Genomic DNA, 17597 nt, shown 5'->3' with positions numbered 1-17597 from the left:
TTACTGAGAAAGCAGAGTGGACTAACATATTTAAAAATATCTCATCTCAACTATGTTACAACCATATACACAGTGTTTGGGAAGAATCGCACAAAAACATAAGTGGTCATTCTGAATAGTAGGTGATTTTTGTTCTTTTTTTTTTTTTTTTAATAGAGACAGAGTCTCGCTCTGCCGCCCAGGCTGGAGTGCAGGCGCGATCTCGGCTCACTGCAAACTCCGCCTCCTGGGTTCAAGCAATTCTCTGCCTCAGCCTCCCAAGTAGCTGGAAATACAAGCACCTGGCAAAACACCCGGCTAATTTTTGTATGTTTAGTAGAGATGGGGTTTCACCATCTTGGCCAGACTGGTCTTGAACTCCTGGTCTCATGATCCACCTGCCTCGGCCCCCCAAAGTGCTGGGATTACAGGCATGAGCCACCACGCCTGGCCTTGTTCTTTAATTTCAAAGGTAAATACAAAATTATTTTCTAAGGATTCGCAGTAGAATCCTAGTAGTCCTTGGTAATGAGAGAGAAATCAATTAAGGGAGACAATCCCATCCCCAATGCAATGTAGATGGGGCTTTCTTTTTTTTTTTTTTTTTTTTTTGAGACCGAGTCTCACTCAGTCACCCAGGATGGAGTGCAGTGTCATGATCTCAGCTCACTGCAACCTCCACCTCCCAGGTTCAAGTGATTCTCCTGCCTCAGCCTCCCAAGTAGCAGGGATTACAGGCGCCTGTCACCATGCCTGGCTAATTTTTATATTTTTAGTAAAGACGAAGTTTCACCATGTTGGCCAAGCCAGTCTCGAACTCCTGACCTCAGGTGATCCACCCGCCTCGGCCTCCCAAAGTGCTGGGATTACAGGTGTGAGCCACCGTGCTCAGCTGCAGGTGGGGTTTTCATGGTCTCCAGAAGGGCTTTCTCTGTGATGTGACCACATTGACCTTCAGCCTGGGTGGTCATGTGCTTAATATTGTTATATAAATTATAGCACTTCAAAACTTTAACTTAACTTCACCCTAAGCAATGAGAGCCAAGAAATCAGAGTATTTTTGTGTGCCATTTAAATAAACAAAAATTGAAATAAATAATAAATGCCAATGAAATAGCCATTAATAAAATACACTGTCTTCCATGTGTTACCTGAAATGATGTGTGGCCCCCGTGGTACTTGGGAACATCCAGGTTTTATGAATTCACATTTTAAAGTCTATGAACCCGTAGGTGAGTGTGTGACACGTGGAGCATGGAGACAGACACATGAGGCAGATGCATGAGATGCCGGCCCAGGGACAGACAGTCATCCCCTCCCCAGGAGGGAAGTTTCTGCCCTGGAACACTGAGAAAGAGAGAAAGAGCTGGATCCTTGTGATGAATTCTCCTTGTTTGCTTATGTTAGTTTGAGTAGGACTGGATTTAAAGAGTCCCATTTTTTCTGGGCACGACGGCTCATGCCTGTAATTCCAGCACTTTGGGAGGCTGAGACGGGCAGATCATGAAGTCAGGAGATGGAGACCATCCTGGCTAACACGGTGAAACCCCGTCTCTACTAAAAATACAAAAAATTAGCCGGGTATGGTGGTGGGCACCTGTAGTCCCAGCTACTCGGGAGGCTGAGGCAGGAGAATGGCATGAACCTGGGAGGTGGAGGTTGTAGTGAGCCGAGATCACGCCACTGCACTCCAGCCTGGGCAACAGAGCGAGACTCTGTCTCAAAAAAAAAGAGTCCCATTTCCCCTTTCTCTGCCCCTCATTATACACTCATTACTAATGGCTAATAACTGGATGAGAGATACATAGGGGTTCCTATACCCTATTCCTTTCTCTAAAGAGGAATGGTTTATTGTGATTGTCTTGTTTTTCTTCCAGTATTTGTATACTGGGCGTGTTGTGCAGGTTTAATCTGATTGCTTAGTCTACAAATGGCAGCTGGTGAGCATTCATATCTGGGGAACATGAGCCTCTGTGTGCTGCACCTCAACAGGACTTTGAATATTCTCCCATCAGGGATGGGGAATACAGCTTGTGGCAGTCAAGGAGACGGCTGGTGCTATTGTTTGGCTATGGTTTGAATATGTCCCCACAAAATTCATGCTGAAATTTGATCTTGAATGTGGTGGTGGTGGAAGGTGGGGCCTAGAGGGAGGTGTTGGGGTCATGGGGGCAGATCCCTCGAGAATGGCTTGGTGTCATTCTTGTGGCATTGAGTGAGTTCTCACTTTGGTGAGACTGGATTAGTTTCCATGGGAATGGATCAGTTCCCTTGACAGTGGGTTGTTATAAAGCCAGAATGCCCCCGGGTTCATGCCTGTCTGCTTCCCCTTTAACCTTCTCCACCCTGTTAAGGTGCAGCACGGGAAGCCCTTGTCAGAAGCCATGATCCTGCCCTTGAACTTCCAGCCTGCAGAACTATGAACTAAAGAAACCTCTTTACAAATTACCCAGGCTCAGGTATTCTGTTATAGCAACACAAGATGAACTAAGACAGCTGGTTCTATTGGGCAGAGGCATCTCTGGGTGTATAGGAAGGAGGGTTTATGCTAAGAGGTGGGACAAAATACAGAAAACAAGGTTTGGATTTCATCTCCTGCTCCCCTTCACTGAGGCAGCCATGTTTGTGCTGCTGGATCCAAGTCCCCAAGATTCACCTGACTGGACAAGGGATAAACACCTGACCCCCACATTTGGCCAATCAGATTCTCTCAGGAAGATAACTTGGGATTAAGAAACAGTAGGCAGTCATCGTTAGTTGTTTCAACTGAGGGGACAAAAACTCAGGGCTGAGGGGTGGCCATCAGCAGCCAAGAATGGGAAGAAGCAGAAAGTAGAAGTCAAAAGCAAAAGAAAGAGAGAAGCAAAGATAAGAGCCCGAGAAAATGGCCGCCAATTCTTGCTGATTTTCCACTTTCTGGCCTAGCACTGTTGTAAGTCTCAAATTTGCTTCCTGCCCTGCAGTTCCATGAACTACCCCTGTATGTATCCTTACAATACAATCTACAATTTGTCTTGAGCTGATTCAAGTTAGTTCCTAATATTTGCAAGCAAAAGGGCCTTGACTAAGATAATACAGAAAACATGGTCATACATACTGCTAATAAAATTGTTCCTAGTTTTTACAAGATAATAATTTATTACGTCTTGTTGTATTTTGCAAAGATGACTAAGAATTCAGGCATCTCACCGTCTGTGATATTGTAAAATACATATTTGGTCTTTGTCCCTGGTTCCTGATGTATAACTCCTAAAATCTGTAGATTCTCTAATGTGATGTCTTTTTGTATGTTAATGAGTTGACTGTTGACTGGCAGGCCTTAGGTAGTTTCAGAATGGAGCTGGTCACCAGAAAGACCAAGGCATGATTAGAGAGTTGGGACTTATAGCCCCCCACTGCAATCTCCAGGGAGGGGAGAGGAGCTGAAGGCTGAGTTGATCACCAATGGCCAATGGTTTAATCAATCGTATCTATATAATAAAATCTCTATAAAAACCCAAAGGGACCAGGTTTGGAGAGCTTCCAGAGAGCTGAACACATGGACGTTCCTGGAGGATGGCTCACCCCAGAGAGGGTTTGGAAGCTCCACACCTCTTCCTATAGGTGTTATCCTATGCATCTCTTCATCTGTATCCTTTGTAATATCCTTTACAGTGAACCAGTAAACCGAAGTGTTTCCCTGAGTTCTGTGAGCCACTCTAGTAAAGTAAGCAAAGCTAAGGAGGGAGTTGTGGGACCTGATTTACTGCCAGTCAGTCCGAAGCACAGGTCAAACATGGAGCCTGCAATTGACACCTGAAGGTGGGGGGCAGATAGGGACTGAGCCCTCGACCTGTGAGATCTGACTCTATCTCCAGATAGATAGTGTCAGAATTGAACTGAATTAGAAGACATCCAGATGGTGTTTGCTGCAGAGGACACCAGCTTGCTTGATATGTAGGATAATACCCTGCCCCTGAAGTGTGGACTGAGTCTTGTCTCCTTCGAGTCGACTGGAGCTAGGACTTGAGTTGAGGTGAGCTAGGACTTGATCTGTTTTAGCCCCGGGAAGAGGAAGCAAGTTTAGCAAGTACTCCATCTGGTCACAGAAGCCTTCTGTGTTGATCGTTGTTGAGTGAGAGAATAGAAAAAAACCAGCTTAAGTTTTTCCACTCTTAGACCATCTGAACAAGTTTGAGAATAATGCTCTAACTTACTGGGAAAAAAGAAAAAAGAGGCCCTTCTGGGGTCTTCACCCAAACACATCTGGAGAAAAAATAAGATAGCTGATTAGAAGCAGCAGAAGATATGTTAACTGTAACACTGAGTCTCAAGGAAGAGCAAAAATCAGAGTCGCTTTAGGAAGTTTTGGTGTTTGTTTCAAATGGCGCTACCAAGGCTCTACCTTAGAGCTACTGAATCAAAAGCTCAGTCAAGTAATCGAGGCAGTTATACATTTTTTTTTAGTTTCCTAGGAGATCGTGCTGTGCACCCCTGTTAGAAAGAGCCACTTGATCTCAGCACAAAGGGACATCTGAGAAAAGAAAGGACTCTAGATATCACCGATTAATGTAGGGACAAATAAAGCTAGCCGCAGTGGTTCCTTGATGGTGTTGCCTTTTTTGACAGAAACGCTGTGATTCTCTGCCCATAAAGATGAACTTCAAACATCCAAAAGGGCTTAAATTATATTTGGCACACATTTTCTGAAGAGGCGGGGTAACACGTAATCCATTTATTTTAAATGCGTTCACCAAAATGGTTAAGATAAAAACAATTTGGGACAAACACAATTCTAGACAAAACTTTAATTCTTAGAAAAGTCCCTGGTAGGCCGGGCACAGTGGCTCCTGCCTGTAATCCCAGCAGCACTTTGGGAGGCTGAGGCAGGTGGATCATGAGGTCAGGAGATCGAGACCATCCTGGCTGACACAGTGAAACCCTGTCTCTACTAAAAATACAAAAAATTAGCTGGGCGTGGTGGCAGGCGCCTGTAGTCCCAGCTACTCGGGAGGCTTAGGCAGGAGAATGGCATGAACCCGGGAGGTGGAGCTTGCAGTGAGCCGAGATTGCGCCACTGCACTCCAGCCTGGGCAACAGAGCGAGACTCTGTCTCAAAAAAAAAAAAAGAAAAAAGAAAAAGAAAAGTCCCTGATTATGAAGACCATCATCCTCCAGGTGCCAAATAAACCCAGTGGTGCTGTGCTGCCCCTTAAATGTGGACTGAGTCTTGTCTCCTTTGAGCTGACTGGAGCTAGGACTTGAGTTGACGTGAGCTAGGACTTGATCTGTTTTAGCCACAGGAAGAGGAAGCAAGTTAAGCAAGTACTCCATATTCTGATGTTGACTCATAGATTACAAGAAATAGAATCAGTTTCATTATGAGAATCAAGCCCTTTGTATTTGCCTCACTGGTGAAAATTCAGTTGAACAAACACTAGACAAGTGTTATGGCTGGCTCATGGTACTTCTGGCTGTCAGAAGAAACAATTACTTTGAGAGGTCATGTGAATACCTGGTTCTCATTCAGTGGAGACAATGCAAGTACATTACAGTCAAAGCATATGGGATGTAGTTTCCATTGATTCATCTACTCAGGAAATATTTACTGAGGCCTATGGCATGCCAGCCCTGGGCAAGGTGTAGACACGCACAGGGGAATGAGATACAGACAGACAAGTAGCTCCTGGTTCCATGCAGACAGCACGACCCCAGAGATGTCTGTCTCACCATTCTCCATGGAGTGAAAGCTCAAGCAGAAGTTAAGAGATCTGATGTCACGAGAGAAAGAGGCCAGATGTGGAAAATGGCACCCCCCCGTAAATCCCATTAAAACAAATCCCATTCAAGGCAATAAGCACATTCAAGGCAATCCAAATATCAAGAAAGACTTAAGACTGTATTCCAGAGTTCCAGGAATGAGGATTTGACATAAATCTCCACCCATGAATAAGGAAACTTTACAATGCTCGGGAAGGATGGCTGGGAGGGATGCCACCCTATAGAACTGAGACAGCCCATAATGTTCTCCGCAAGTGAATGGGAGACAGAGAATCTCCACAGGAAACCTCAAATAACCCCAACCACCATCTGCTCTCCATGGGGGCCCCTTCAGCCCTTTCGCAACATTTCCACTTCATCTAATTTAGGCTGGGCACGCTGGGGAGGACCAGGGGTGCCTCGGAATATAGCATCAAAAGCATCCATCCTGCTTCCTGACTTGCCCTAGATTTGTTTAAAATGTAGAGGTGGCAAAGAGAAATTAGGGCAATAGTAACAGGCTTTTATTCAGAAAACTATCAAGGAAGAATAAAATCAAGTGGAAATGGGACTGACTCCATCTCCAACAGATATTATTGCCAGTTAATTTTCTTCATCAGTGCTGGGAGAACAATAGCAATTCTACATCATGCGTTTGGGAAACGTTCTGCTCAACTAGTTAATTAGTTCACAATACAGTCTGAGGCTTTGAGGGTGACACAGACATCTAGAAGGAGCGTAGGCCCTGGAGCCAGGCGGATCTGCCTCTCTTTCTGCTGGCTGTGCAGTGAGGAGCAAATTTCCTGTCTCAGTTTCCTCATCTCGCATGGAGTGTTGTTGTGAGGATCCAATGAGATGATGCACTCACATTAGCACTTAGTACAGTGCCTGGCTCAACACATTTAATTACTGGAATTGGTACCCCTATTTAGAGTGTCTGCCCCATACCCAGAGGAAGCTTAGCATCTACTGCAAATTAAGGGTCTAATAAATGGTGGGTGTTTAGTCTCCCTTGCCTGTTTCTGAGTATCATGATGCTTTTTTTTTTTTTTTTTTAAGACAGGGTCTCACTCTGTCACCCAGGCTAGAGTGCAGTGGTGTGATCATGGCTCACTGCAGCCTTGACCTCCTGGGCTCAAGCAAACCTCCCATTTCAGCCTCCTGAGTAGCTGGGACTACAGGCATGCACCATCACGCCCAGCTAATCATTTAGTTTTTGCAGGGATGGGGTCTCGCTATGTTGCCCAGGCTGGTCTCAAACTCCTCCCGCCTTGGCCTCCCAAAGTGTTGGGATTACAGGCATTAGCCACCAAGCCTGGCCTTGTGATGCTTCTTTAAAGGCAGAGAAATAAAAACACTCAATTCTGAAAAGCTGGTCTTCTGTATCTTTTGATCCCACCCACCCTCTTAATCACTAGAGGGCTTTCCTGCTCCTCCAAAATGCTCCCTTTGACCTCTGTCCTCCATGTTTCCTTATCTCTTGCCTGCAAACCTCAGTGTTGTTCCTTCTTTTTAACTGTGCCCTTACTGTATCTGTGTTTCATAACCTACATTTTCCCCATGACAAAGCCTCTCCTCTTTTCATTGAATATCAATTTTTAGAAAGAAAAAGCTGCATGGATGGATGTGTTTTAGCAGTGGGTTTCTCTCTGCCTCCCAATCAACATGGAGTTGTTCACAGAGGAGTCACTAAAAATGTTTTGCAAGGTTAATGTCTGCAAAAAGTGTCTTTAAGAATGGAGCTCCCAGTTGGGCGCAGTGGCTCACGCCTATAATCCCAGCACTTTGGGAGGCCGAGATGGGCAGATCACTAGGTCAGGAGATCGAGACCATCCTGGCTAACATGGTGAAACCCGTCTCTACTAAAAATACAAAAAATTAGCCGGGTGTGGTGGCGGGCACCTGTAGTCCCAGCTACTTGGGAGGCTAAGGCAGGAGAATGGCGTGAACCTGGGAGGCGGAGCTTGCAGTGAGCCAAGATCGTGCCACTGCACTCTGGAGTGCAACAGAGTGAGACTCTGTCTCAAAAAAAAAAAAAAAAAAAAAAAAAGAATAGAGCTCTCTTTCCCAAAATGAAATTGATTTTATTCTTAAATAACAGCATCCTTGCCAATGTTTAGGTAAGTACACAATAATGTAATTCTTAACACAGCTACCACTGCTTTTCTGATGGTCTTCTCTTTCTCCCCTGCCAGCCCTGGTAACTCCAGGACTCTCCCCATAGACTCTGTTTCAAACCTCACTTCCTAAATCACCTTCAGGAGCACTCTACCCCACCAAGAACAGGGTATTGGCATGTCTTTTACCCTCCACGCGTCACTGTCTGCATGGAACTCATAAATAATGAGGCCGCTGGCATGCCCAGTGTTCTGCATTCCAGGTTTAAGAGCAGTCTTCCCCCCAGAAACAGGCTTTTGGTCATTATCCAAAATCAACATGGATGGTATCCAACAAGACCTTAGAGATGCTATTTTTCTTTGACTGTGCTGCGTCAACTGCCTACTGTATAGGACTTGATACATTTTTAATGACTGTACTGAGTTTCCTCTGAACTTGTCACTTTTCACTGTTTCCAGTTAGTGGGTCTTAATTTCCCATAGGAAAACCTTTAACCAGCCATAGAGTTCATTCTTTACTGGTTCGATTCTCAGTAATTAAATATCCTAAGTGGAAAAGCTCTTGAGTCTACTGATTTGGGACACCCAGAGGGAAATCAACAAGAATGGAATAAAATCTCCATGTACCCCATCAGGAAAACTTTGACTGCTCCATGATCAAACTGGATACAATTTAAAAAAATAATATCATGTGGGGCCCTCTAACTCTTTCTTGGGATTCTGATTAAAAATCTAGGTGATAAGATCACTTGGTTCATATATCTCAGAGATAAGAGGAACCTTGGCACTTGAGCCAAGGGACAGGAAAGAGGTCAAACACAGAGATGAATGGCAGGTGGCAGTCAGCCTAGGCGGGTGGGACCAGAAGCACTGAGCTCCTCATTATTAGTCTGTTTTCATGCTGCTGATAAAGACATACCCGAGACTGGCAAAAATGGACTTTAATGGACTTATAGTCCAAAAATAGAGCTTTAATGGACTTATAGTTCCACATGGCTGGGAAGGCCTCACAATTACAGCAGACGGCAAGGAGGAGCAAGTCATGCCTTACATGGATGGCGGCAGGCAAAGAGAGCTTATAAAGGGAAACTCCTGTTTTTAAAACCGCCAGATCTCATGAGACTCATTCACTATCATGAGAACATCATGGGAAAACCCACCCCATGATTCAATTACCTCCCACTGGGTTCCTCCCATGACACATGGGAATTGTGGGAGTTACAATTCAAGATGAGATTTGGGTTGGGGCACAGACAAACCATATCATTCCACCCTGGCCCCTCTCAAATCTCATGTTCTCACATTTCAAAACCAATCATGCCTTGCCAACAGTCCCCCAAAATCTTAACTCATTTCAGCAGTAACTCAAAAGTCTACAGTCCAACGTCTCATCTCAGACAAGGCAAGTCCCTTCTGCCTATAAGCCTGTAAAATCAAAAGCAAGTTAATTACTTCCTAAATACAATGGGGGTTCAGGCATCAGGTATTCCCACTTCAAATGGGAGAAAGTGGCCAAAACAAAGGGGCTCCAGGCTCCAGGCAAGTCTGAAATCCAGCAGGGCAGTCCAATCTTAGAGCTCCAAAATGATCTCCTTTGACTCCATGTCTTGCATCCAGGTCATGCTGATGCAAGAGGTGGGTTCCCATGATCTTGGGCAGCTCTGTCCCGTGGCTTTGCGGGACACAGCCTCCCTCCAGGCTGCTTTAATGGCTGGTATTTTCTGTGGCTTCTCCAGGCACATGGTGCAAGCTGTTGGTGGATTCTGGGGTCTGGAGGACAGTGGCTCTCTTCTCACAGCTCTGCTAGGTGGTGCCCCAATAGGGACTCTTTGTAGGGGCTCCAACCCCACATTTCCCTTCCTTGCTAACCTAGCAGAGGTTCTCCATGAGAGCCCCACCTCTTCAAGCAAACTTCTGCCTGGACATCCAGGCATTTCCATATATCCTCTGAAATCTAGGCAGAAGTTCCCAAACCTCAATTCTTGACTTCTGTGCACCTGCAGGCTCAACACCACATGGAAGCTACCAAGGCTTGGGGCTTCCACCCTCTGAAGCCACAGCCTGAGCTGTACCTTGGCCCCTTTTAGTTATGGCTGGATTGGCTAGGACACAGGACATCAAATCCCTAGACTGCACATAGCACGGGGACCCTGGGCCTGGCCCACAAAACCATTATTTTCTTAGGCCTCCAGGCCTGTGATGGGAGGGGCTACTGTGAAGACCTCTGACATGCCCTGGAGATATTTTCCCCATTGTCTTGAGGATTAACATTTGGCTCCTTGTTACTTAGGCCAATTTCCACAGCCAGCTTGAATTTCTCCTCAGAAGATGGGATTTTCTTTTCTATCGTATTGTCAGGCTGCAAATTTTCCAAACTTTATGCTCTATTTCCCTTATAAAACTGAATGCCTTTAGCAGCACCTTTAATAGTACCTCTTGAATGCCTTGTTGCTTAGAGATTTCTTCTGCCAAATACCCTAAATCATCTCTCTCAAGTTCAAAGTTTCACAAATCTCTAGGGCAGGGGCAAAATGCCTTGAGTTTCTTTCCTAAAACATAACCAGAGTCACCTTTGATCTAGTTCCCAACAAGTTCCTCATCTCTCTCTGAGACCACCTCAGCCTGGACCTTATTGTTCATATCACTATCAGCATTTTCGTCCAAGCCATTCAACAAGTCTCTAGGAAGTTCCAAACTTTCCCACATTTTCCTGTCTTTTTCTGAGCCCTCCAAACTGTTCCAACCTCTGCCTGTTACCCAGTTCCAAGGTCATTTCCACATTTTCAAGTATCTTTTCAGCAACGCCCCACTCTACTGGTAATAATTTACTCTATTAGTCTGTTTTCACGTTGCTGATAAAGACATATCCAAGACTGAAAAGAGAAGAAAAAGAGGTTTAATGGACTTACATTCCACATGGCTGGGGCAGTGGGGGGGGGCCCTTACAATCATGGCAGAAGACAAGGAGGAGCAAGTCACATCTTACACGGATGCCAGCAGGCAAAGAGAGCTTGTGTAGGGAAACCCCTGTTTTTGAAACCATCAGATCTCATGAGACTCATTCTCTATCATGAGAACAGCGCAGGAAAGACTCAAACCCATAATTCAATCACCTCCCACCAGGTTCCTTCCATGACATGTGGAAACTGTAGGAGTTACAATTCAAGATGAGATTTGGGTGGGGTCAGAGCCAAACCATATCACTCCCCAAAAGGATCATCTGTAGCTCCTCTTCAGTGAATGGCTGGCACGGAGGAACGTGGGCCTGACATTGCCAGATTTTTCATTTTCCCAAGAGAAATCAGAAATCTATATTTCGACTGGGAAATCTGACATTGAAAAGTTGACAGTGAATTCAGGTTTTCTCAAGCACTCTGAGGTCCACAGCAGTGAGGTGGAGGTGGCTGGGAAAGGCACCTGAGAACTGACTGTGCCCATCTCTTCTTTATTCTGCCTTCTGCCTTCAGGGACTTCACTTTAGTGGCTTGAAATCAGCCATTGTGGGAATATTTACACCACAGAAATAGGCAAATGCTATGAATCAGAGCTTTTTTTTTTTTTTTTTTTTTTTTGAAGCTCGTTGTTAAACATTTACCAACTCATCAACATCTGTGGACCTAATAAAGTGTGTTGCCTTTGGTCCAAGGCCAGTGGCAATTTCTAATTTAAACTTAAGCAACAAGCCAGCCTGGGCAACATGGTGAAACCCTGTCTCTACTAAAAATACAAAAATTAGCCAGGCATGGTGGCAACACACCTGTAATCCCAGTTACCCGGGAGGCTGAGGTATAAGAACCACTTGAACCCAGGAGGTGGAGGTTGCAGTGAGCTGAGATCACACCACTGCACTCCAGCCTGGGTGATAGAGCGAGACTCTGTCTCAAAAAATAAAAATATAGCCGGGCGCGGTGGCTCAAGCCTGTAATCCCAGCACTTTGGGAGGCCGAGACGGGTGGATCACGAGGTCAGGAGATCGAGACCATCCTGGCTAACACGGTGAAACCCCGTCTCCACTAAAAAATACAAAAAACTAGCCGGGCGAAGTGGCGGGCGCCTGTAGTCCCAGCTACTCGGGAGGCTGAGGCGGGAGAATGGCGTGAACCTGGGAGGCGGAGCTTGCAGTGAGCTGAGATCCGGCCACTGCACTCCAGCCTGGGCGACAGAGCGAGACTCCGTCTCAAAAAAAAAAAATAACTAAAATAAAAAAAAATAAAAATAAAATAAAATAAAAATATAAAAATAAAATAAATAAATAAGTAAACTTAAGCAAGAAGTAGCATTGAATCACCATGAAGCAATATTATATATTCCAAAATCAGCATTTACAGCCAAGGACACATGGCATGCTGAAACCACAGGGTAGGTGGTGGGCTAAGCACCAGAAGGACATCATCACTAGCTGGGAAGGCAGAGACAAGGGAGCAGGGCGGGAACTCTGAACAAAGTCTCCTACACTGTACAAAGGGTACTCTATAAGTAGGACATTTCCAAATGCTGGCTTCTTCCCCCACTGCTCTAAGGGACTGTGGTAAATTATGCTGCCAATGATGACCCTCAGCACCTGGCAACATCCTGAAATGGTTTCTGAATCATCACAAACAGCTGAGATTACGCACAGTGATTGAGCAACGAGAGTGTTTCAAGTCCGTTTTCAAACAACTACAAGTGGATGAATGCCCTATCATGAGAAGCAGGGATGGAGGCAGTGGCAGGTTCCCTTTTTCCCTTCATTCAAAACCAGCCTAACCTTGGTCTTGTTCTCAATTCCTGTTTTCTGCTAACCGGAGCCTTCAGCAGTCTGGGGAAGTGTATTGGTCTTAGAATAATTTATTTTTAATGAATGAAATAAAATGTATAAAATTACAAAAGCCGCCGTATTAAAACACAGTTACTAAACAATGAAACAAATGTGGGACACGTTAAATGTGCTCTGTTATTAAATCACGAAATAATAGCTTGGGTGAGGTGGCTCTTGCCTGTAATCCCAGCACTTTGAAAGGCTGAGGCAGGCAGATTACTTGAGCCCAGGAGTTTGAGACCAGCCTGGGTAACATAGTGAGACCCAATCTCAATTAAAAATATATATATATATATATATATGTATAAAGTGAAATAACAAAATTAAGGCTAATAACCACCATGATTTTAAGGTAGTGGTGAGGGTGAAGGATAAGGGATCTGCCCTGACTGTCAGGTGGAGGGAATGGATCTGTGATTTCACTGGTGCCAAAGCTACAGGCCCTGCTCATCCTGTGTCAGGGTTGTTACCTACATTCATCATTCATCATTGGAAGACATGCTCAAGGTTAGTCTGTCAGGGGTTAGTTGGATGCCAGTAAATATAAAGACGGAATTATTTTACCATCTACATTTACAGATGCTCTGAATTCTATCCATGGGCCTGGCTTAAGAACTCCTGCAGTCAGGTTGGGCCAATAGTAAGAACCCAATACATCTGACTGAACCAAACTGAGCTTTGCATTTGATACGGATGAGTGCTGGGTGTGGTTCTAAGGAGGAAAGCAGGGAGGAGAGACACCGTTCAAGCCCAGCATGGGACACCCAGACGTCTTCCTTAGTATATAACCTGGCAGCCCTGTTTCTTCAAAACAATAGTCTGCAAGATATATTCATCAGTAACATCAAATAAACCACAAAACCATCCACTGATGGCAAAAAGAAATAGTGAACCGAAGCCATAGGTTTTATTTCAGTTTTCACTAGAATTTTGACTATCTTGGCAGCTACCCACTGCTTCTCCCAGTTTAAATCACGGCTGAACAAAGTTTGAAACAAAGTTTTACCACCTACTAGCTGTGTGGCTTTGGGCGAGCTATGTAACCTCCGTGCTTCAGTTTTCTCACCTATAGAATGGGGGAAACTACTAGTCCTACCTCGTAGGATGAAAGTTTATCTATGTAGGGCTCTTTGTATAGTACCACAGGAGAGGAAAAATATACTATATGTTAGCAGTGAGAATAAGATTATTGCAAATTAGCTAACAATATTTAAAGTTAAAAATTCTCCAAAACTTGGCAGTACCTACAAAATATTAACAATTCAGATATTACAATGAAAATATGGTTTGTAAAGCAGTTGTGCCAGCAAATAATTAGGAACAACCTATGTTTTACAATAGGAGGAATGGTTAAATTAATGAACATCCATATCATGGTTAAGTATCCTGGGCAACCTCAGAAGGATACAAGAACTATGAATGAACATGCCCCAACTAATTCTATAGATCTATAGTATTATCCTGAGACCAAAACAAGACAAAGTGCACAAGAAAAGGAAAAAGGTACATATATATATATATAAAAAAAATTTTTTTTTTTTTTTGAGACAGAGTCTCTGTCACCCAGGCTGGAGTACAATGGCATGATCTCAGCTCACTGCAACCTCTGTCTCTTGGGTTCAAGTGATTCTCCTGCTTCAGCCTCCTGAGTAGCTGGGAGTATAGGCATGTGCCACCACGCCCGGCTAATTTTTGTATTTTTAGTAGATACAGGGTTTCGCCATGTTGGCCAGGTTGGTCTCAAACTCCTGACCTCAGGTGATCCGCCCGCCTTGGCCTCCTAAAGTGCTAGGATTACAGGAGTGAGCCACTATGCCTGGCCTATTTCTTTTGAATATTGAGGTAAAAATCCTAAACAAAATACTAGTAAACCAAATACAGCAACATATTAAAAAATTATATGCCATAATCAAGTGAGACTTATCCCAGTCTAAGGTTGATTTAATATCCAAAAATCAACACCTGTAATCTTAGCACTTTGGGAGGCCAAGGTGGGTGGATCACTTGAGGCCAGGAGTTCAAGACCAGCCTGGCCAACATGGCAAAACCCCATCTCTACTAAAAATACAAAAAATTAGCTGGGCATCGTGGTACATGCCTGTAATCCCAGGTACTCCAGGAGCTGAGGCACAAGAATTGCTTGAACTTGGGAGGCGGAGGTTGCAGTGAGCCAAAATTGTGCCACTGCACTTCAGCCTGGGGGACAGAATGAAACTTCATCTCAAAATAAATAAATAAATAATAATAAAAAATAAAAATCAATGCAAAACATTATATAAATAGCATAAAAAATAAAACCACATGATCATCTCAATAGATGTGGAAAAAGAATTTGGCAAAAATCTAACAGCTCTTTGTGATAAAAACCAGAAATAGAAGGGATCTTTCTCAACCTGGTAAAGGCCATCTACAAAACCAATTTCATACTCAATAGTGAAACACTGAAAACTTCCCTCAAGATCAGGAATAAGATAAGGAGGTCCACTCTTATCATCTCTATTCAACATTGCAGTCGAGGTTCTAAGTCAAGCATGAAATAAGGGAAATAAAAGAAATCCAGATGGGAAAGAAAGAATTAAAACTATCTCTACACATAGATGACATATTCATATATATAGAAAATCCTAAGGAACCAACTGAAAATTTTTAGAACTAATACATTAATGTAGCAAGGCCACAGGATAAAAGACCAACATGCAAAAACGAATTCCATTTCCACACACTTGCAATAAACAATTCAAAATAAAATCAGGAAAACCATTTCATTTGCAATAGCATTAAAATAATGAATGACTTAAGAAATTTTTTTAAAAGTCCAAAACTTATGCTCCAAAAAACTATAAAACATTGTTTAAAGAAATTAAAGGATCAAAATAAACGGAAAGACATCCCATGTTCATAGATTGGAACACTTAGTATTGTTAAGATGGCAAAATTCCCCAAATTAATTCAATGTAAGTCTTCTTTGCAGTAATTGATAAACTGATGTTAAAATTCAAATGAAGTTCAAGGGACTCAGAATAGTCAAAACAATCTTGGGGGGAAAAAAACCAACAACATTGGAGGACTCACACTTCCTGATTTCAAAATTTACTACAAAGCCACAGTAATCGAGGTACTGGAATAAGGACAGACAGACAGGTCAATGGAATAGAATTGAGAGTCCAGATATCAATTTCATGTTTATGGTTAATTGATTTTTGTCAAGCATGCTAAAAATTAAATGGGGGTAAGAATAGTCTTTTCAATAAATGATGCTGGAACAATTGAGTAGCCACATGCAAAAGAATTAAGTTGGATCCTGTCTTAGTTCATTCTGCAGTGTTATAACAAAATACCACAGACTGGGTAACTTACAAAGAACAAAAATTTACTTCTTAGAATTTTGAGGCTTGGAAGTCTAAGATCAAGACACTGACAGCTTGAAAGGGCCTTCTTGCTGTCGTCACATGACGGAATACATGACATAGTGGAAGGGCAAGGAGAGAGAGAAGGAGGCCAAACGTGCCCTTTCATAACACAATTAATCCCATCCATGTGGGCAGAGCCTTCATCACCTAATCACCTCTTAAAGGTCAAACCTCTTTATATTGTTAGAATGGCAATTAAATTTCCATGTGAGCTTTGGAGGAAACAAACACTGAAACCACAGCAGACCCATATTTCACACCATGTACAAAAATTAACTCAAAACGGATGAGCAACCTGAATGTAAGAGCAAAAATATAAAACCCTTAGAAGAAAACATAAGTATAAATCTTCATGACCTTAAATTAGGTAATGGTTTCTTATAATATGACACTAAAAGCATAAGCAACAAAAGGAAAAATAGAACTTTATCCAATAAATTGGACTTTATCAAAATTTAAAGCTTTGGTGCTTCAAAGAACATCAAGAAGATAGTGAAAAGACAATCCACGGAAGGGGAGAAATCTTTGCAAATCATATATCAGTTAATGGACTTGAATCTAGAATATATAAAGCACTTTCATAACTCAGCAATAAAAGGACAAATAACCCAATTAAAAGATAGGCAAAGAATCTGAACAGACCTTTCTTTTAAGATAGTATACAAATGGTCAATAAACACACAAAAAGATGCTCAGTATCATTTGTCATTAGAGAAATGCAAATCAAAACCACAATATGATACTGTTTCACATCCAAAGAGAGACAGTAAAAGTGCTGGAGAGGGTGTGGAGAAATTGGAACCCTTGTACACTGTTGGCGGGAATATACAGTGTTATAGCCATTTTGGAAGTTTGTCCAAAGATAAAGAATAGAGTTACTACATGACCTAGCAATTCCAAACCTATATGCTCAAGAGAAATGAAACATATGTCCACATAGAAAACTTGTGCTCTGTAGACATACGTTTTTATAAACTTATTCGACATTGTATGGTATTATTCATAGTAGCTAAAAAGTGGAAACAATGTAAATGTCCATCAACTGATTAACTGATAAATAAAATGTGGTACATCCATGTAGCAGAATATTATCTGGCAACAAAAAGGAGAGAAGTACTAATACATGCTACAACATGGCTCACCTGAAAACATGCTAAGTGAAAGAAGTCAGTCACAAAAGACCACATGTTGTATGATTCCATTTATATGAAATGTCCAGAATAGGCAGATCTATAGAAAGTAGATTGTTGGTTGCCTAAGGCTGGAGGGGAGAGTGTCTTAGTTCACTAGGTGTTGCTATAACACAATACCTGAGACCAGATAATTAATAAAGAAAAGAGGAGGCCAGGTACAGTGGCTCATGCCTGTAATCCCAGCACTTTGGGAGGCTGACATAGGCAGATCATCTGAGGTCAGGAGTTCAAGACCAGCCTGGCCACTATGATAAAACCCTGTCTCTACTTAAAAAAAAAAAAAAATAGCTGGGTGTAGTGGCACGCACCTACAGTTCCAGCTACTGGGGAGGCTGAAGCAGGAGAATCACTTAAACTCAGG

The 17597-nt window shown here is 43.0% G+C and overlaps 1 protein-coding gene across 1 annotated transcript in view; it reads right to left on the bottom strand.

Annotated features, from left to right (window-relative positions):
• The window catches only part of KCNK13 (potassium two pore domain channel subfamily K member 13), a 124283-nt gene that overhangs the window by 85501 nt on the left and 21185 nt on the right, over positions 1–17597 (bottom strand).

Source organism: Macaca mulatta, chromosome 7, assembly GCF_049350105.2.
Source record: "Macaca mulatta isolate MMU2019108-1 chromosome 7, T2T-MMU8v2.0, whole genome shotgun sequence".
NCBI lineage: Eukaryota > Metazoa > Chordata > Mammalia > Primates > Cercopithecidae > Macaca > Macaca mulatta.
The sequence above is the reverse complement of the archived record's forward strand: the minus strand, read 5'-3'. Positions and strand labels throughout refer to the sequence as shown.